The sequence below is a fragment of the Drosophila bipectinata genome, chromosome XL, assembly GCF_030179905.1.
Source record: "Drosophila bipectinata strain 14024-0381.07 chromosome XL, DbipHiC1v2, whole genome shotgun sequence".
Taxonomy (NCBI): Eukaryota; Metazoa; Arthropoda; class Insecta; order Diptera; family Drosophilidae; genus Drosophila; species Drosophila bipectinata.
The window spans coordinates 2,112,832-2,134,039 of NC_091734.1; the positions used below are offsets into that span (position 1 = coordinate 2,112,832).

General features: G+C 37.5%; 1 long non-coding RNA gene across 1 annotated transcript; it reads right to left on the reverse strand.

The window, feature by feature from the left end:
• Nucleotides 1-10,969: 10,969 nt before the first annotated feature.
• On the reverse strand, nucleotides 10,970-20,347 carry LOC108118659 (uncharacterized). Its single transcript, XR_001772947.3, has 3 exons — nucleotides 19,683-20,347; nucleotides 12,465-12,602; nucleotides 10,970-11,239 (listed from the first exon to the last, which is right to left on the reverse strand). It is a non-coding gene; the product is annotated as an uncharacterized lncRNA (long non-coding RNA).
• Nucleotides 20,348-21,208: the final 861 nt, after the last annotated feature.

Sequence of the window (21,208 nt, forward strand, 5' to 3'; positions counted from 1 at the left end):
TTAGCATGGTTGATTATTCCATTTCCTTTTAACTTGGCCATTTTATTGGCAAATAAATTTGTACACGAAATGATTGACAAATTGTCAGATTGACGGATTGACAGAGTGGCAAAATGACAGAGTGACAGACTGACACTGCCAGTGGCAAAAGACAAAATTAAGTATTTTAGTCATTATTCAATTAAACACCGCAAAGTGCGGGAAAGTGTCGCTTTGGGTTTTTTGTTTCCAGCCATGACATGAGATTTTAATAATTACTGACATGGTTTTGATAATTACAAAATGAAATCAGAATGCAATTTCAGTTTAAATAATAGATGAATTTTAGGCAGGCTTAGTCATTAAGCTTGTTACTTGTAAAGGTTTTAAATACCTGTACTAAGAAATCAAAGCACTTGGAAGAGGAAACATAAGGATATTACAAAAAATTCACATAATATTGTCAATTATTGGCAAGAAAAAAAATGTTTAATGTTTAAAAAAGAGAGTTTAAAACAGGAAACTATAAGATACCCCATACTTACCCCACAAAAATATACCAAATAAAGTTTACAAGCAAGAATTATTAATTTCTGACCAAGAAACGAAAACAAACATTTATTTATTGAAATTTTAAAGTCCTTTTAATCCTCTTCCTGTGAGATTGTTGAACTGCAGCGTCGCCCTGGCAACATGTCTCGAAAACAACTCGAAAGTCTGAGCTGTCAGGCAGGGCAACGACATCCAAAAAAAACAACAACAAAAAATCGCAACAAGCGACACCAAGGACTCTGGCCCACTTCTCCTGTCAGGATCTTTGTGAGAAGGACAAACTGTTGGCAAGTTTCATAGGCCGGGGGACAACACAAAATTTAACTTTTTAATTAAGGCAAGGCAATGGCTTTTATTTCTCATTTTTTGTACTGTTTTGTTTTTGTGCCATTTTGTTATTGTGTTTCTCACTTGCTGTGTGTTGCTTTTTTTTTTTGTCTTTGCAGATCGAGGATAGCGCGTGGAGAGTCCTGCTAGAAGGACAAAGCACCGTCCAGGAAGCGCAACAGGCCAACTTGACACATAAAACGACAATAATAAACAAACAAGATACAAAAAAATCATAAAAATGAGTGAGAAAAATCCTTTATAGGATTAGAGATCCTCCTTTTTCTTGAAGTCCCTTAAACATTTTTCATTTATGTGAATATTAGGAAAATATTTGTTTTATTTAGAATTTATTTATTTTACTTGTTTTTCTGTTTACTATGTTTTTTTTTCAGTGTATATGTAGTCTAAGTGTGAGTGTGGCTTGGCAGCCATCTTGTGGCCACCGTTGTGCTCAGCTCAGCTGACAACAAAAGAAAAGGACCGCCAGGACGAGAGGCTGGCGTTTTGTTTGCGCCTGTCCCAGTTGCCTTAAAGGACACTTAACCTTGTCAGGAACGCGACAAGACGCGGAAACTTTGTCCTGTCCTGTCCTGGCGCATTCCTCGAATTGATGATATTTTAAACGCCCATATACCGCACCACTTTCTAGTGGATTCTTTAGTGAAAGCACTTTCTACTTGCCACATTTTTTTCTTCCGCAATGTTAATTATAAGAGTTATCTGGGTTATCTGAGAAAATTTCTATTTTCAAATAAGGATAAAAGGTGACAAAATTAAGGCATGATCTTCTTTTAAAGCCAACACTGCGTATACTTGATTTTATTTTCTCTGAACCAAAATATTACGTATACGCCATGTATTCTTTAGTACTCTTGTAAAATTTTAATGAATATCACTAATTTGTATTATTTTTTCATCAAGTTTAGCCATTAATTAAAAAAGAAAAAAGTAAATATAACAACAAAAGCAAACAATTTGTAAATCATTTTTGTTTTCATTGTTTGGATAAGTTTTCAAAGAAAACAAGCGATTATTTTATTATTTGATTTCAATAGTAAATAAACTAAATGATTAATTTATGTATAGAACTACAGCTTTTTTGTAAATTAAAAATTTTAACTAGTAACACAAACAAATTAAAGTTGTCAGATAATAGTTTGAACTTGTACCTGAAAAAACAAGAAAGGAAAGCTAACTTCGGGCGGAGCCGAAGTTTATATACCCTTGCAGTTAAAACCGGATATATATCGCAAACATCGGATATAGTTGGCCGATCCTTATGGGAATAGGAATATATAATCCAATTTATTACAATACAAAATCTAAAAAAAGTCCCAAACTTCTATCTTCAAAAATACGAAAGTTGATATTTCTACCAAATACCATTTCCGATCGTTCAATTATATGGCAGCTATGGGATATAGTCGGCCGATCCTAATGAAATTTGGTAGGTTGGATCAACTGACCAAGAATTAAATCTGTACTAAGTTCCAGCTTTCTATCTTCAAAAACACGAAAGTTGGGTCATTTCCGATCGTTCAGTTATATGGCAGCTATAGGATATAGTCGGCCGATCCTTATGAAATTTGGCATGACGTAATGTTTTGCCAAAAATAGCTCACATGTCAAATTTGAACTCTCTAACTCTAAAAACACCAAAGTTATACCATTTCCGATCAATCAGTTATATGGCAGCTATAGGATATAGTCGGCCGATCCGGGCCGTTCCGACTTATATACTGCGTGCAAAGGAAAGAAGGGTGTGTGCAAAGTTTCAAGACGATAGCTTTAAAACTGAGAGACTAGTTCGCGTAGAAACAGACAGACGGACAGACAGACGGACAGACGGACAGACGGACATGCTCATATCAACTCAGGAGGTGATCCTGATCAAGAATATATATACTTTATAGGGTCGGAGATGTCTCCTTCACTGCGTTGCACACTTTTGACCAAAATTATAATACCCTCTGCAAGGGTATAAAAATATAAATTATATATGTAGGATAAAGTGTGGTTGTGTGTACAAGTGCATTTGTGTGTGTGTCAAGAGTGTGGGTCTGTCTGTGTTACAGTGTCTTATTGACAGTTGATTTGCACTCTGATTGCACAAAAGGAAACCCAAAATCCGTACATTAATTAAACACTGAACTGTGTGAGACTCGTCCTTGCCGTTGCAATCACTTCTCCCTGCCCTTCTGCCAGTCCGAAGTCCTGGATTGGCACAGAGATCCTGGCATCGGAAGCCATCTGCATGGCTATATCAGTATGGATATAGCAGCTTTTGGCAGAAGCTCTTGATTTGGCTTCATTGGTTGCAGTTTGCAGTTTTGTAGTTTTAGAGTTTGCAGCTTGCCGTTTTATGGCTTGCTCAGCATTATACACTAAAAAAAAACCTGGAAAAATGGTTTTCCAGTAATGGTTTTCCAGGTTTCACAAGTATACCAGGTTCACTTTATCCGTTCACACAAAAAGACTGTAGTGGCGTGTGTGATGGTCACCGATGCTGTAGAATCCAATCGGCTCCACATGGAGGCATTAGAAAAGGTAAATGCCAAGAAAGTGCAGAAGAAGAAAAATGCCGATCAGGATAAGAACGATTTAGACCAGAAGGAATAGGCTTCAGATTAGCCCGTTTATTTTTAATTGTCAGTTACAGTATAAAATGGATAAGATTATTGAGATTATTAAAATTATTATTTATTACAGGATAAGAAAAATTTGGACTGGAAAGAATACATTATGGATTAGATTTGCAAATTTTTTGTTGAATTTCCAGTGGATCATTGTTTGGGAAAATTTGGATTGGAAAATAAAAAGAAGCTGGTTGCAGTATTTAATGGTTTTTATTGGGTCGGTTTGTTAGATTTCTTGAGTTATTTATTCCGGTTTCTTTGAATCTTTTTTCAAGTTTTCCATTTTTGAGGCCTAACTAATATTTTAGAATAGCAACCTATTTCTTTGCAAGCTTTATTTTTATTTCCAAGTGTACCCTTCGTTTATTTTCTGATTTTCCAACGACCCTTGTTTTGCTCCAACTGAGGTGTTGCTGGCCACGTCCTTCTGGCCTTTTCGTTTCCTCCCTTCACATATTACAGTTTGGATTTTATGGAATATGTGCCAAAAAATGTAAAATAAGCAAATAAGAACATTTCTCATCACGCAGCTTGTACTTTAGTTGAATTTATAGTGGCTCTTACTTTAAATTTTCAACTGACAGGCGGCAGCTGGTTCTCTTCTTGTAAACACCGACCAGCACCACCCACCCACTGCCGCCCAGGACCCTTGCATGACCCCGACCCCTTTATTCTTAACCCATTGCCATCATGTTTTTGGCCATTTATCAAATGTTTTGCCTGGCAGAGCGTTAGCAAGTCGCAAGTGTCGTTAATTATCCTGCGTGTGTTTTCTTTTTGTTTATTATTTAATTTTATTTTATTTTCAGCATATCCTTGGCCGCATATTAATGCATGTTTATTTGCCAGCCCGGCCAGGCACTCAATTCATATTTATTATTATTTATGACCATGCATTATAATTCATTTCATGGTTCCTAAAGGGGGTCGGTTGCGGTGGCTGGGTTGGACTTAGTGGGCGGAAAGTGGGTGGACGCGACCTCGTCAAGTTTTAGCTTTCTACTCATGTGCGTGTGCTTCGTTTTTTGCTTTCAGTTTTTTTTTTTATATATTTTTTATTTAGTAATTAATTAAGTGGACCTCTTCGGTAGCTAATTAAAATTTTAAGTACCCGCTTAATTGGTAATATCAACAGCTGCCGCTTCGCTGCTCTGCTGCTTTTCTGCATTTTGATATTTATTTATTTTTATTTTAAAAGCACGTTCTTAGCCTGGTCTTATTCCCCTGTTAGCCATTTATGTGGAAATTAAAGTTCTCTTTTTTGTATAATTTAAATAGAGTTCAATAAAAAAATAATGGAATCCAAAATAATGGAATTCGTCACTAGTAATTCCATAATTCTCATGTAAAAGTGTAAGTAACTGTATCCAAAGCTTGAAGTCCCGTTATCTTACAATTGCTTGCATAAGTGAGGTTATGTAAGTACCAGATAACGGCCAGAATATATCCCAAAACTGCCACATGAAATGCAAATAATAAAGCCCTTTGTTTTTTTTTTGAATGATTCTAGTTACAGGCCAGACAGATTACAGATCGCCCTTCAATAGGCCCTTTTGCCTGTGATGTTCGGCCTGGACATTGTGCAAGTGCAACCAATCAAAATTCCTGTTATAAAATCAAATTTTCATTGCTCTCAGTGAGCATTTCCTTTAGCATTTCATCCATTGCTGGTATTTTGGGTACTTTTTTTTGGTTTTTACTAGAAAACAGATCCAACAAAAATTGAAAAAAAGCATCTGTTTGCCTGTAAAGCTTCACAGTCTCAGACCAAAAAAAAAAAAAAATGGCAGAGGGGCCCGGGTTAACTGTAACTGGGTACAAAGGGCAGCAATTTCGTGGCGCTTTCAGTTTTGTAGTTTCATCTTTCGTTTGTTTTACAATTCACACTAACTCACACACACACTCTCACTCACACACACACCAATATCATGGCAATTTTTTACGCCTCACCTCAAAAGAGTTTTTCCGGGCCTTGTGTTAGAATTTGCCAATTTTTCAGTTTTTTAACATGCTAGCAGACGAGTATTAAAAAAACACAAAAAAAGGCAGCGCATCAATGATTTGGTTTTTGTGGCAATTGAAACGATCTAGAATTTTTTTTTTTCAGATATTTCCTACTTGGAAAATTTTATTTCGAGAACTTTTAATGAAAATGCCAAGCACATAAAATTAAATCGATGTATCGTGCTAAAGTAGTACTTGAAAAAGTATACTTATCTATAGGTATACCGTATTATAACGTACCACTGCTAGCTTAACCTTTTTAAAGGATTAGATATGTATTCAATTATTTTTCTTCTAACCCTCTTCTCAGAATTTTATGATTTTGCCATTTAGAGACCATTTTTCAAAATATTTTACCTTCCTGTTGTGTTTATTTATTTGTATTGCTTCTTGGCAGCTGCTTTGAATTTTTGTATATAGTTTTTTTTTTTGGGCGGTCTGCGTTCTAGATATTCATCCCAAACTCTAATAGAAAGTGCAGAAATTTGAAACAATAACTTTTACGCACGTCAGTGTAAAAACTCACATGGAAAATTTGCATTCCACACACATACAAAAAAAAGAAGAAAAATATTAAAAAAGGGAAGGGGTGGTTTAAAAAGAAACTCCTTTCAAAGCAAAGTGAAAATGTGTTTGAGTTTTATTTTTTTTTGTAACAAAAGAACAGAAAAAGCGGAAAACAATATAAGGAATATTCATGGAATAAAGGAATATTCATGGAAAGTTGCACATTTTTGTTTAGTATTTCTTTCCTTTTTTTTTTTTTAAACAATTCAGCTTTGTGTAATTTGCACTTCATTAGGACGAATGCCAGGAATTAAAGTTTATTTTTGATATAAAAAAAAAACCTAATAAAAAATAGAGCCTTCACTGCCTAACATCAATTGGAATTGAATTTATGTTGAAATGCACTTAAAGTGACTTTGTGGCTTCATTTATGAGCTGTTGCGGTTGCAAGGTCGTAGGGTGATGGGTGGTGGCAGGTGGAATGGGTCTGGTTTGGAGGTGGCTTTGAAAGCCACAGGTACGCAATGACCATACAAAAGTCAGTGGTTGTTGCCTGATAATTTATAAACGGTCACAGGGTCCTGGCCCAGGACCAAAACGAAATGAAACCAAACCAGACCAGACCGACAAACCAAAAAACCAGCCAAGCGAACTCACTGGAATGCAGTCTATTAGAAGCGCGTTAGAAGCGTCATTTTAAACACAAACACACCCACACCCATACATATGCAGAAAACACACACACACAAGGACACAAGCACATTGACATTAAAGGATGTCACTAAAAATTCACACAAAAAGGCAGTTAGGAAGTTAGGTTACTTAATATTTAAAATTTTAAAAGATATATTTCTGTTTTAGTAAATTATTTATAACTAAATTCCTTATTTCCTTAAAACCCGTTAAATACAAAAATATCTCTAATAAATACGTCTACTTAGTATTTTAAACAAAAATCATTAAAACGCAAGTATTAAAAGTTATCTGAAAACTTCATAATTGAAAGTAACTTCCCAGATTTTCTAGTTTTGTCATCTCTGTGGGAAATCGTAGTCGAGTTGAAAGTTGTCTCCAAGGGGCAAGACGGTAAGGCGGCTGGGCGGACGGGGCGTGGCAGGATCTGTTGCCTTTGGCGAGCGCAAAAATGATTAATGCGATTTGAACTTTAAATTTACATTGTGTTCATGATATTTAGTTGAATTTATGAGCGCTGTTTGAGTTTGTAAATGAGTTGCTCATTTAATGTTTTAACAGGCACCCCCCACTGCCACCGAAACGATTGAAGGAGTCAAGGGGGGTCAGACGGTCAAGAGGGATGGAGGAGGTCCTTTTCCGCAATCCCGGAAAACCAAACTACATAAGTTGCAGACACCGAGACAAGAGCGTGAGAGATATAGAAAGGGGCTGGGTCTGAGACATTGCCCAGTGGCAGAAAACGGAATTAATGATTGTATTTCATTTCATTCTCTCGGCACCAAGTCGAAGGACATTCCCACAAGGACCTTAAAGCACTTATCAGTTGCTTAAATGCTTTTCACTTCCTTATCCTTCATTTGCAAAACGAAATGCTACCAAATCACTGACCAAGTGAAGAAAGTGGTTTTGCAATTAAACACCTCGTTACTGTCTGAGAACTTTCTTTAATAACTTTTGTGGCTTTTTCTTTTTTATTTTCTGGTTTTGAAGAATATTATTTAGATAAAGATAATGTGAAATGCAAGTTATTTCTTTAGAAATCTCAATACACCCTATTTTTGATGACATTGCGTATACGCCCTGTTGTAAGTGCAAGCTCGAGAAGAAAGTTCAAGCAAGAATTTGTTATTTTTTTTGGTTTAAAAGAAGTATGGTACACTGGTGTCCATTAAACGCTTTCTCCAAAAATTCCTTGTCTTCGTCGGCCATAATGGTAGTCAACTGGCAAAAAGGACATGACCCAAGGATGTCCCAAAAGGATGCAAGCAATCTCGGTTTCGAACCTCGATTTTTCACTAGAACCAGTGCCAGAGTGGAGCCAGTGGGGGTTGTGGCGGGAAACTGGGGTGGGGGACAGGGCAGGCTTGAAAATTGGGGTGTCATCATTTTAGGCTTCATTTTGTGCTTGTCTTTGACGGGAGGACATCGATAATTATCGCACAAAATGTGTCCTGTGGGGTTGTGGAGCCTGTGGCCAATGTTCTTTTGATTTCTCCACCTCTCTCTCTTTCTATCTCTTTTCCTCTTTGCTGTTCTCTGTTCTCTTTCTCTGTCTTTTGTGGAAAAACAAGCACATTTACAGCACACACAGACCTGCATAGATGTGTGCATAAATTCATTGTCACGACGACAGCAGCATCAAATGAATGAATGAATGTCCACCACCTTCTTCCTCCTGGCGCTGTCCTTTTTTCGCCGAACCTGTACGGAGTATGTGCCTGGGCCTGGACCTGAACCTAGCTTCTAACATGTGTAGCCTGATTTTAGGCTAAAAGCACACACACACTATACCCAGAGACCCTATTTTTTTTTTCGAGCCAGCTAGCTGGCATAAATCTTTGGGACTTTTGTTTGATCGAACGCAAAAATAATGGCGCTTTGTTGTCCTGTGCCTCTGTCTCTCCCCCACCCCTCCCCTTTTATGCTCTTCTGTAGTGGTGGTGGGGTGTCAGAATGTCCTGTGTGCCTTTGCCTTCATAAATTTTAGCCTGGCCAACTGAAACGCAAAGAGAAATCGGCAAGAAAATTGACCTTTTAGCTCACACTTCACCGCCATAGCCGATGGGATGCTTTAGATTCTGCTAATGATACAAAGCGTCTAGCTGTCTCTTTTTTTTTACCCCCCACCCGCCATTTAGCCATCTCTTTTCAGCAGACAATCACAATGATTGACTGCCAAGTGCCAGACAGAAAGAGTTCTGGCTTTGAAGTTTAGTTTTCAAGAATTTAATAGAGAAATATATTAATTTATAAATAAAAAAAATATAAAAAAAAACCCACTAGTAGTATGAGTGTTATTATCTTTCACGGAACTGCCTCAATGAGTTAAGCTTTTCTGTCACTTAATTGCCAAAAGTTTCCTCTTAACCCCTCCCTGGGCTGGCCCTTTTTAAGCCATCATTTTCTTGGCTGTACTTGCCATTTGGAGAGTTTTTGAGTTTTGATGGGCGCTGCAGACGCGACACTTTTTATGGCCCTCGCACATTAGGCATTCGTCATTAAAGTTTATATCTCCCCCAATGCCAGAGTCCTCTCTATCTCTTATACCGCCTGAAAAAAAAAAATATCACATCTGCCGACTTCTATACGTATATATGTACCATAAAATGACAATGATGGCTGAGCATAATGCCAACAATTAGGCTGAAAAATGTTGGCTCACGCACCGAGAGTGCCAGAAAGGGATGTCAGATGGCCCGAAAAGAAGAGGGATATATTTTTGGGAAAAATCTAAAAAGTTAAAAAAAAATATCAAGATACTTTTTAAGATTTTTTTTGTTAAGTTTTTAGTATATATTTGATATCCTTTTCTCAGTGTCCTGCCTGTGTTTGTCTTCGACTAACTGACTGATGAAGCATGTCCAGTGATGTCCAGTCATGTTCTTTTCTTGTTTATGAGATGGCTGCTTGTTTGGTTATATAGCCAGTGTTTTGGGCCTGCCCCAGCCTGCCCTGACCAGCCCTGCCCTGCCATGGCACTTTGAACAAATTAAAATTGCAAAAATCCTCCTGCACTACTGCACTTATGCCAGCAAAACTGCAACAAGGCTCAGGCTCTGGTTCTCTGCCCCATTACCGTAAACAATCGAGAGAGAAAGAGAGAGATATCCAGTGTTTCTGGTCCTTCACAGTATCCTTATAGTATCCTTTCCCGTTTTGTTATTGTTGCCTCTCATGTATCTCATACATTTCATATCTTAATTGCCAGAAGGCTGAAATGAAATACATAAAATGCATATTTTCGACATTTTTATTACCTGTTCGATACTTGCTTGTTGACAATTTCTTGGCCCATAAACTTCCGGGCGCCATCCATAAGTGGGCGCTCAGGCCAAGAAGCAAGGAAAAAAAAAACTGAAAATCAATTGGCAAAAAAAAAAGTTAAACGTGGCCAAGAGCACTTCACACCACACACATACAGACTTTGTTGCAAAATGTATCGTATTATACTTTGGTCATGTGTCTGGCAAATTGATTGCCGTCAGGATATTCAGGATAATCGATTATCGACTTGGGCGACTACTACTACTACTACTACGACTACTTGGGTGTTATCGAATGAATTACCCACAAGGTGTTTGCCAAACAATTTATGCTTCTCTTAATTGATCCGATTTTCGGGGAATTAATGTATTCACATCTCGATTGCTTCGAAAAGAGCATTCGTTTTATTTGAATGGCCAAGGAATTTTTCTCCCCCATTAGAAGCTATATTGATAAAGACCCTAAATGATTAAAATCCACAAATAATTATAATAAAAGATCCTCTTTTTCCTGCTTTCTCGTTTGGTCCGAAATATCTTCAAAACTAATTTGGCAACAAAAGTCGAAACTTTTAAGCAGAAATATATTGAAGCAAACTAACCAAAAAGGACAGTCGTCCTCGGGAGTCGTCCTGCCAAAAAGTGAGGAGGAGGAGAAGAAATGTCAAGGGAAAGCTAAAGATTGAAAGAAAGTGAATGAAAGTATGAAATGAATGAATGGCAAATAGCTTTTGGCTCATCATCTTTGATGGGAGATGGACGAGTAGGAGAAGGAGAATGAAGTGCAAATTAATCAACTATAAAATTAATTATCCTTTGAATCCTTGCAAGTAAATAAAACCTCCTGCCGTGTCTTTTCTTAGGGGCTTTCGCATAATAAGTATGACAAATTCTAATGTCCGAATAATTTGTGGTCTGTGTTCATTTCTCCCTTTTTGATTGTCCTGTCTGGTTTGGTATCCTTTTTACATTTTCCTCCTATTAATTTCACTATTATTTTATGTAGAACTTGAATTTTTTATTGAGCATTTAACTAATTATTGCTTCAACTTGGAACTAGAGAAATTTATTGAATTCGCGCTCTTCTAGGGGAATTCCCGAGGCTGCGGGTCTTGAAACTACGAATTTTTAGTGGAGGGCCTTATCGATGGAGGTTCTTGTTACTCCTGGTCCTTGTTGGTCCTTGTCGTAATGGTATTTCACTGGGAATTTTGGGAAAAATAACTTCGTCGGTGCAGGCTCTAGTTACTCTTGCAAATTGTAAAAATAAAACTGAAACGAAATATAAAAGGAAATAATATAAAGATTAATAAAGATAGAATTATGTTTAATTGTTTTTTATATTAACAAAACGATTAATATTTCCTTTAAAAATTATTCAAGTCCTGTATTATTACTGGGTAGTGAGTAAATTAACGTCTAACCCTTGTCTGGCTGTCGTTTGCTGTAATTGCTACTAATTACTGGCCCAGCAGCCCCCTTTTCGGCCACTTTAGCCCTCTCCTCAGCCCCCCAGCTTATGCAAATGTCTCCTCCAGACAGTATTATATATATATATATATAATTTACATAAACATCTAATTGCTGGTTGGCATTGTTTTGCGCCGTTGCTGTTGTAATCATGCTTAATTGTTTTCGTTGGGCATTTCATGTTCAATGCTCATGATTGAAAGTTTGTGCTCCGGCGGTTTCCATTCGGGTAGGATCCAAACCACGAAAACCGCTAAGGCCCACACTTCTCACAATCAGTGAGAGATGATGGTGCCAGTGTGGCACCCACCCACCCATCTGAGCCCAATGCCCCACCCTGGTAGCAGCATTTGAAGTCCCTTTAAGTGCTTAATGACACGTTTGCATTACTCAATTTCCTTTGGCGCTTCGCGAAGTTATTTCCTGAATTCAATTAAGCAAACTGTCTCGAATTATGGCCCCTCTTCTTTGGCGGAGAAGTGTTGGCCATTTCAGTTTTGGAGTGGCAAACAGGACATGGATAGTACAACCAGTACATTGACAAAACAAGGATCAAGAGCTGCTATCGGCCGGGCAAACAAACCCCAAAATCAGTTAATTGATGTTCAAATCAAGAGAGCTGGGCAGCCAAATGCCCAACTTGGTTTACAGGCCGAGGTAGGTAGTCAGTCTCGAGGGGTGTTGTCTGCTTCAACAAGCCGATTTTGGCTTAATTCCCAAAGTAAAGTTTAATCAGCCCAGGGGCCATACTATATTCGACAAAATCAAACACAAAATAAATACAGGAAAAGGCGATTATGTTTTGATTTGGATTTGAAAGATGGGTGATGTTTACTTATAAGAATAGAGTGGATATTTATTAATATCTTAGAGTTAATTTAATAGTTAAATTTTAATCCTCCTATCCTCTAGTACTTCTACCCATTTAAATCCAAATTATATATCCTTTAGCATATTTTACCGGCAAATTCTATACGAGTGGCTATAGATCAGTGCCAGTTGCAGTTGCATTTGGTAGTATATTTACCTTTTAATATTATTAATATTATGATTAAAGCAGGCATCTGCCGAGGGCATCTCGTATGCAGTCAGGCATCCAACACAGCCACAGCATCCCGGGCATCCTTTTGCAAAATGATGCTGACAGCTCACCTGGCTTGCATATCTATAAGTATATAAAATATATATATATATAGTAGTATCTATGAGAGGAGGTGTCTGGATGTGTGCGTGACATTCATTTACTAAAGAAGAGCCTTGCACTTGCAAATGAAGTTCTTGTGGATTGCAAAATGAAGTCCAAACTTCTCAGCTATTTTTGCCTTTGACAGCAGATTTTCCCTACTTGCTCCTTCTTACTCCTGTTATGATTGTAATGGTTGTTTATCCTGTATATCCTGGTTGCAATTGCAATATTATTATAATCATTTAGAGGATTGGGAAACCCAAAAAATGAGTATATTATTTAAAATTCAAAGCTAAAACAAAACTCATTTGCAATTCATATTTTCTAGGCGTTGAGGCTTGAATTTAATTAAAACCAGTTAAAAGTGAGAGCTAGAATAAGCTTAAAATTTTTTACAAATTAAAATATTTCAAAATACATTAATATTAATCTAATAAAATCGCCTTTTTTTAAGTGTATATTTTTGTAGCATCCTTTGTTACTTTTAGCCTGTGGCTGGCGACGCGTGTGGCTGCCAAAAAAGGCTGCCATTGACAGGACATTTTTAGACTAGTTAGGAGGATGTCGAAACAGGCAAGAAGCGGGGTCTATGGGTGGCACAAAAGGGCCGCAGAGAATAAAGGGCGGGGCTACTTAGCGCCTTCGTGTATAGTTTTCCGTGTTTTTTTCCTCACCGCCCCTCACTATTCCCCATATATACTTACTATATATGTATGTACATTCTACGCCTTGCCGACACAACGCCCTTTTTGGTTTTCCACGTGCCACCAACAACAACAACAATAACAACAACTAACACAACAACACACATCTAAAACAACAACCATGCGTTGTTGCCATTTCATTCACGACATTTCAATTACATTAAAGAGCTTCCCTCCAAGCGCGCCACTGCCCGGAGTTAGTAGATTAAAATTGAGCATCGCCGCTGGCAGTCGTCGGATATTGAAAAATATTTCCCAAATTATTATAAGCATAGAGTCCCACTCTATTTTATAAACGGCTAATGGATTTACGAAAGAGATTGGATAAGAATTGGGTGAGATATAGCTATGGCCATGGACTAAATATAAAAATCCAGGATTTTGCAGGGGAGACCCCACAAAATTTCAAAAAAAAAAAATTCAAAAAATATTTTGCATCCAGATTTTGATGCAGATTAATGGAGAATCGAGTCTCAAACCGTTTAAGGTATTCCGCTTGAGAATCGAATGAGAATTGGCCGAGATATAGCTATGGCTCTTGACCAAATATGAAAATGCAGGACTTTGCGGGGAGACCCCACAAAATTTCGAAAAAAATTCAGAAAATATTTTGCATCCAGATTTTGATGCAGATTAATGGAGAATCGATTCACAAATCGTTTAAGGTATTCCGCTTGAGAATCGAATGAGAATTGGCCGAGATATAGCTATGGCTCTTGACCAAATATGAAAATGCAGGACTTTGCGGGGAGACCCCACAAAATTTCGAAAAAAATTCAGAAAATATTTTGCATCCAGATTTTGATGCAGATTAATGGAGAATCGATTCACAAATCGTTTAAGGTATTCCGCTTGAAAATCGAATGAGAATTGGCCGAGATATAGCTATGGCTCTTGACCAAATATGAAAATGCAGGACTTTGCGGGGAGACCCCACAAAATTTCGAAAAAAATTCACAAAATATTTTGCATCCAGATTTTGATGCATATTGATGGACAATCGATTCACAAATCGTTTAAGGTATTGCGCTTGAGAATCGGATGAGAATTGGCTGAAATATAGCTATGGCTCTGGACCAAATATGAAAATGCAGGATTTTGCAGGGGAGACCCCACAAAATTTCGAAAAAAATTCAAAAAATATTTTGCATCCAGATTTTGATGCAGATTAATGGAGAATCGATTCACAAATCGTTTAAGGTATTCCGCTTGAGAATCGAATGAGAATTGGCCGAGATATAGCTATGGCTCTTGACCAAATATGAAAATGCAGGACTTTGCGGGGAGACCCCACAAAATTTCGAAAAAAATTCAAAAAATATTTTGCATCCAGATTTTGATGCAGATTAATGGAGAATCGATTCACAAATCGTTTAAGGTATTCCGCTTGAGAATCGAATGAGAATTGGCCGAGATATAGCTATGGCTCTTGACCAAATATGAAAATGCAGGACTTTGCGGGGAGACCCCACAAAATTTCGAAAAAAATTCAAACAATATTTTGCATCCAGATTTTGATGCATATTGATGGACAATCGATTCACAAATCGTTTAAGGTATTGCGCTTGAGAATCGGATGAGAATTGGCTGAAATATAGCTATGGCTCTGGACCAAATATGAAAATGCAGGATTTTGCAGGGGAGACCCCACAAAATTTCGAAAAAAATTCAAAAAATATTTTGCATCCAGATTTTGATGCAGATTAATGGAGAATCGATTCACAAATCGTTTAAGGTATTCCGCATGAGAATCGAATAAGAATTCGCTGAAATATAGCTATGGCTCTGGACCAAATATGAAAATCCAGGATTTTGCAGGGGAGACCCCACAAAATTTCGAAAAAAATTCAAAAAATATTTTGCATCCAGATTTTGATGCAGATTAATCAAGAATCGATTCACAAATCGTTTAAGGTATTCCGCTTGAGAATCGAATGAGAATTGGCCGAGATATAGCTATGGCTCTTGACCAAATATGAAAATGCAGGATTTTGCGGGGAGACCCCACAAAATTTCGAAAAAAATTCACAAAATATTTTGCATCCAGATTTTGATGCAGATTGATGGAGAATCGATCCACAAATCGTTTAAGGTATTCCGCTTGAGAATTGGATGAGAATTGGCTGAAATATAGCTATGGCTCTTGACCAAATATGAAAATGCAGGATTTTGCGGGGAGACCCCACAAAATTTCGAAAAAAATTCAGAAAATATTTTGCATCCAGATTTTGATGCAGATTGATGGAGAATCGATCCACAAATCGTTTAAGGTATTCCGCTTGAGAATCGAATGAGAATTGGCCGAGATATAGCTATGGCTCTTGACCAAATATGAAAATGCAGGACTTTGCGGGGAGACCCCACAAAATTTCGAAAAAAATTCAGAAAATATTTTGCATCCAGATTTTGATGCAGATTAATGGAGAATCGATTCACAAATCGTTTAAGGTATTCCGCTTGAAAATCGAATGAGAATTGGCCGAGATATAGCTATGGCTCTTGACCAAATATGAAAATGCAGGACTTTGCGGGGAGACCCCACAAAATTTCGAAAAAAATTCACAAAATATTTTGCATCCAGATTTTGATGCATATTGATGGACAATCGATTCACAAATCGTTTAAGGTATTGCGCTTGAGAATCGGATGAGAATTGGCTGAAATATAGCTATGGCTCTGGACCAAATATGAAAATGCAGGATTTTGCAGGGGAGACCCCACAAAATTTCGAAAAAAATTCAAAAAATATTTTGCATCCAGATTTTGATGCAGATTAATGGAGAATCGATTCACAAATCGTTTAAGGTATTCCGCTTGAGAATCGAATGAGAATTGGCCGAGATATAGCTATGGCTCTTGACCAAATATGAAAATGCAGGACTTTGCGGGGAGACCCCACAAAATTTCGAAAAAAATTCAAAAAATATTTTGCATCCAGATTTTGATGCAGATTAATGGAGAATCGATTCACAAATCGTTTAAGGTATTCCGCTTGAGAATCGAATGAGAATTGGCCGAGATATAGCTATGGCTCTTGACCAAATATGAAAATGCAGGACTTTGCGGGGAGACCCCACAAAATTTCGAAAAAAATTCAAACAATATTTTGCATCCAGATTTTGATGCATATTGATGGACAATCGATTCACAAATCGTTTAAGGTATTGCGCTTGAGAATCGGATGAGAATTGGCTGAAATATAGCTATGGCTCTGGACCAAATATGAAAATGCAGGATTTTGCAGGGGAGACCCCACAAAATTTCGAAAAAAATTCAAAAAATATTTTGCATCCAGATTTTGATGCAGATTAATGGAGAATCGATTCACAAATCGTTTAAGGTATTCCGCATGAGAATCGAATAAGAATTCGCTGAAATATAGCTATGGCTCTGGACCAAATATGAAAATCCAGGATTTTGCAGGGGAGACCCCACAAAATTTCGAAAAAAATTCAAAAAATATTTTGCATCCAGATTTTGATGCAGATTAATCAAGAATCGATTCACAAATCGTTTAAGGTATTCCGCTTGAGAATCGAATGAGAATTGGCCGAGATATAGCTATGGCTCTTGACCAAATATGAAAATGCAGGATTTTGCGGGGAGACCCCACAAAATTTCGAAAAAAATTCACAAAATATTTTGCATCCAGATTTTGATGCAGATTGATGGAGAATCGATCCACAAATCGTTTAAGGTATTCCGCTTGAGAATTGGATGAGAATTGGCTGAAATATAGCTATGGCTCTTGACCAAATATGAAAATGCAGGATTTTGCGGGGAGACCCCACAAAATTTCGAAAAAAATTCAGAAAATATTTTGCATCCAGATTTTGATGCAGATTGATGGAGAATCGATCCACAAATCGTTTAAGGTATTCCGCTTGAGAATCGAATGAGAATTGACTGAAATATAGCTATGGCTCTGGACCATATATGAAAATCCAGGATTTTGCAGGGGAGACCCCACAAAATTTCGAAAAAAATTTTAAAAATATTTTGTGTCCAGATTTTGATGCAGATTAATGGAGAATTGATTCACAAATCGTTTTAGGTATTCCGCTTGAGAATCGAATGAGAATTGGCTGAAATATAGCTATGGCTCTGGACCAAATATGAAAATCCAGGATTTTGCAGGGGAGACCCCACAAAATTTCGAAAAAAATTCAAAAAATATATTGCATCCAGATTTTGATGCAGATTAATCAAGAATCGATCCACAAATCGTTTAAGGTATTCCGCTTGAGAATCGAATGAGAATTGGCCGAGATATAGCTATGGCTCTTGACCAAATATGAAAATGCAGGATTTTGCGGGGAGACCCCACAAAATTTCGAAAAAAATTCACAAAATATTTTGCATCCAGATTTTGATGCAGATTGATGGAGAATCGATCCACAAATCGTTTAAGGTATTCCGCTTGAGAATTGGATGAGAATTGGCTGAAATATAGCTATGGCTCTTGACCAAATATGAAAATGCAGGATTTTTCGGGGAGACCCCACAAAATTTCGAAAAAAATTCACAAAATATTTGGCATCCAGATTTTGATGCAGATTGATGGAGAATCGATCCACAAATCGTTTAAGGTATTCCGCTTGAGAATCGAATGAGAATTGACTGAAATATAGCTATGGCTCTGGACCATATATGAAAATCCAGGATTTTGCAGGGGAGACCCCACAAAATTTCGAAAAAAATTTTAAAAATATTTTGTGTCCAGATTTTGATGCAGATTAATGGAGAATTGATTCACAAATCGTTTTAGGTATTCCGCTTGAGAATCGAATGAGAATTGGCTGAAATATAGCTATGGCTCTGGACCAAATATGAAAATCCAGGATTTTGCAGAGACCCCACAAAATTTCGAAAAAAATTCAAAAAATATTTTGCATCCAGATTTTGATGCAGATTGATGGAGAATCGATCCACAAATCGTTTAAGGTATTCCGCTTGAGAATCGGATTAGAATTGGCTGAGGTATAGCTATGGCTCTGGACCAAATATGAAAATTCATTATAGTACAGGGGCATCCTGGATTTTTGTTGAGGATTGCTCCACAAAAATAGGAACAATTAAAAAAAGTTCATGGACTGATTTTGATGCAAAATAATAGAAGATCGATCCAAAAATCTAAAAGGATACTCCGCTCCAACAGCGGTCAAGAATCGGCTGGGTTAAGATACGGTTGAATACCATGCCTATATTTTATATCCGCCAAAATATATTCTTTAGCATTCCTCTTTGGCTTGAATTGTATTTTTGTGTTTATGTCATTACCAAATTTGATTTGCAATTACGACCGTAATTTCGCTTTAACCGATACTAAGTGTTGGCCTTCCACTTAAGCTGTCTGCCAACTTTGCAAACTTTTGCGATGAAGGCATGGAATGGCATGAGAGCGGCGCGCCGGCTGAGAGGGCAGGTTCTTCATTAAAACGGATTCGTGTTGCAGTAACAGCTGGGGCAGCACACTCTGGCAACTTGCAACTAGCAACTGGCAACTAGCAACTGGCAAATGGCAAATGGCATTATTTTTGTTTGACAAGTCAAAGCGGCGCGACATCGCGACTGCAGCGGAGGCCGCAAGAGCAAGAGCACTTCAAAGTTGTCAGAGCATACTTCTAGGCGCGCCCAAGTGCGTGTGTGTGCCCTCCCTCCCCCCCACACCTAGGTTACTGTGTGTGTGTGAGTGTTCGTTTCAAAAGCCGGACTTGAGCCTTACAAAAAATAATACAAAAAAAAAAAAAAATAATAATAAAACGCTTAAAACTACAAGTTCTCTTAAGGATTTCTCTTAAAGGATTTTGGTTGAAGAGAATTTCACCATAGCTTTCATGGAATCGCGCAAACTCACCACTTAAATACGAACAGGCACGCACACAAAGGGAGCATCACACACACACAAACTAATAAACCGAATCCAAAACTGGCTACCATTGACATTTTCACCTACTTTCCGACCTGTCGCTTTCCCTCTTGGCCAAAATACCGAAATACTGGCCGAATGCACTCTGGCAGCTTGACCAAGTCCCAGTTGCCTCGTTTACCCATTTCCCTCAATTTCCTCCCATGAATTTTCCAAATCAGACAAAAAAAAAAAAAAGAAACCGAAAAAAAATAGAGCAAATGGTGAAAAGGAGTTCAAGATTTACGAGTGCCACTGTTGAAAGGGCAGGGCTTTGGGTTCGATTTACTAATTTAGTTATAGACGCAATGAAAATCGAACATTAAGGGATAAGTATAGGTTTGATTAGTCAATGGACAAGAAAGCTTTGCTTTTGATTTCTTAAAAGTTATATTTAACTTCCGAATGAATGAAAAAGTTCTTAAAAATCAATGAATGATAACTTACCTCTTGGTAACTATAACACTTAACCGGCTAAATTAAAATAGTTGTAGCCTGATCCTTATCTAATTCCGTTCATTCCTCTTCGCATACTTTTGGTCGTCCGTCAAACACTCTTCTCCCGATCCAATCCTTGGCTCTGAATCCCATTCCGGCTCGATCCGTCTAGGTGTTGGTATGGTAAAGGGCCTGAACAAATCGCCGACACACACTCCCTCTGCGGTTAGTGGTAAAAAAACATCATCATCATCGGCATCTTCTGCCGAGCCAGACACAGTGCCCCCGGCCGCGTTGTTTCGATTGCGGTTTTCAGAGCGATCGCGCAAGCTGTACATTTTATCTTTTTCGTTCAAAATTCCCAACAATTTCATGTTGAAGATCGATTTTTTTACGAAACCAGGCAAGTCTGTGGTCGGGTTCAAGTTGCGCATTGTGTAGCGAACCTCATGTAATATTTCTGCCTCCGACACGTACTCTCCGGGCACAACCAAGTTGTGGAAAGCTTTGTATACATGACGGTTCACTTTTCGAGGGACATTGAATTGATCCATGATTACTATGCGTATAGAGTTTTCGAAAATAATCGAATTAAGTTTTTGATTTCTAATATTTCAGGTCCTCACTGTTGTGGGGTTGAGTCTGGAATGAGGTATTGAGCTCTGTCGTCTCAGTGCTATTCGTTTTTGTTTGACGTTCAACGAAAGTGGATTGCTTTGTTTTGAAGTTTTTTCACATCATTATAAAGAATAAATATTTGACTGCTTTTTGTAGATTTCAAGGGAAAATATTTATTTTTTTTTTGTTTGTAGAGAAATTTGAAATTGAAATTGAAATTTTTTCAATTCCTGCTTGATTTATTACAAATTTTAAAAAATTGTTTCATTACAAATATTAGCATAAGTAGTTTTAATTATTGAACAAAAAACTTAGCTTATATTTTATTTTAAAACACATTTCCCCTTTTCCATACAACTATACATTAAAGGCGATCCTAAAAAAATTAAAAAGAAAATTTTTTGAAGGTTTGTCCATTTATTAAAATATTATACAGAGCCCCATAACTCTTTCGACCCATTATTTCAGACAGATTCAATGAAGCCCAAATAAAATACACAAGAAATTAGAAAAATACAATATATTTGATGACAAATTTCTTAAAAAATATAGCTAATTTGTCTAATTGTCCATCCAAAATGAATAGGTCCAGGAATGTTGCTTGCACATAGGGATTTGAATTTGCAGGAGTGTCCAGACGTTACAGCATGCGCTTCAAGTTTGGCTTCGACGGTATAGCCTAGGACTCCTGGCCTGGCCTGTATAACCCAAGCAGGGGGAAAGGCTCAGTTGGGTCGGTTGTTTTGGATCCCGAGCGCCTACATTTTTGCTGGTTTCGCGGCCTTTCGTTTCAGGATCATTACGGGCGGCACCTTGTAATGCCCAAATATCTTGCGTACCATCAGAGGTGTGGCCATGGAAGGGACTTGGAGGTTGTTTGGAATTCCGGTGGAGTTAGCAAATATCTTCTGCGATGT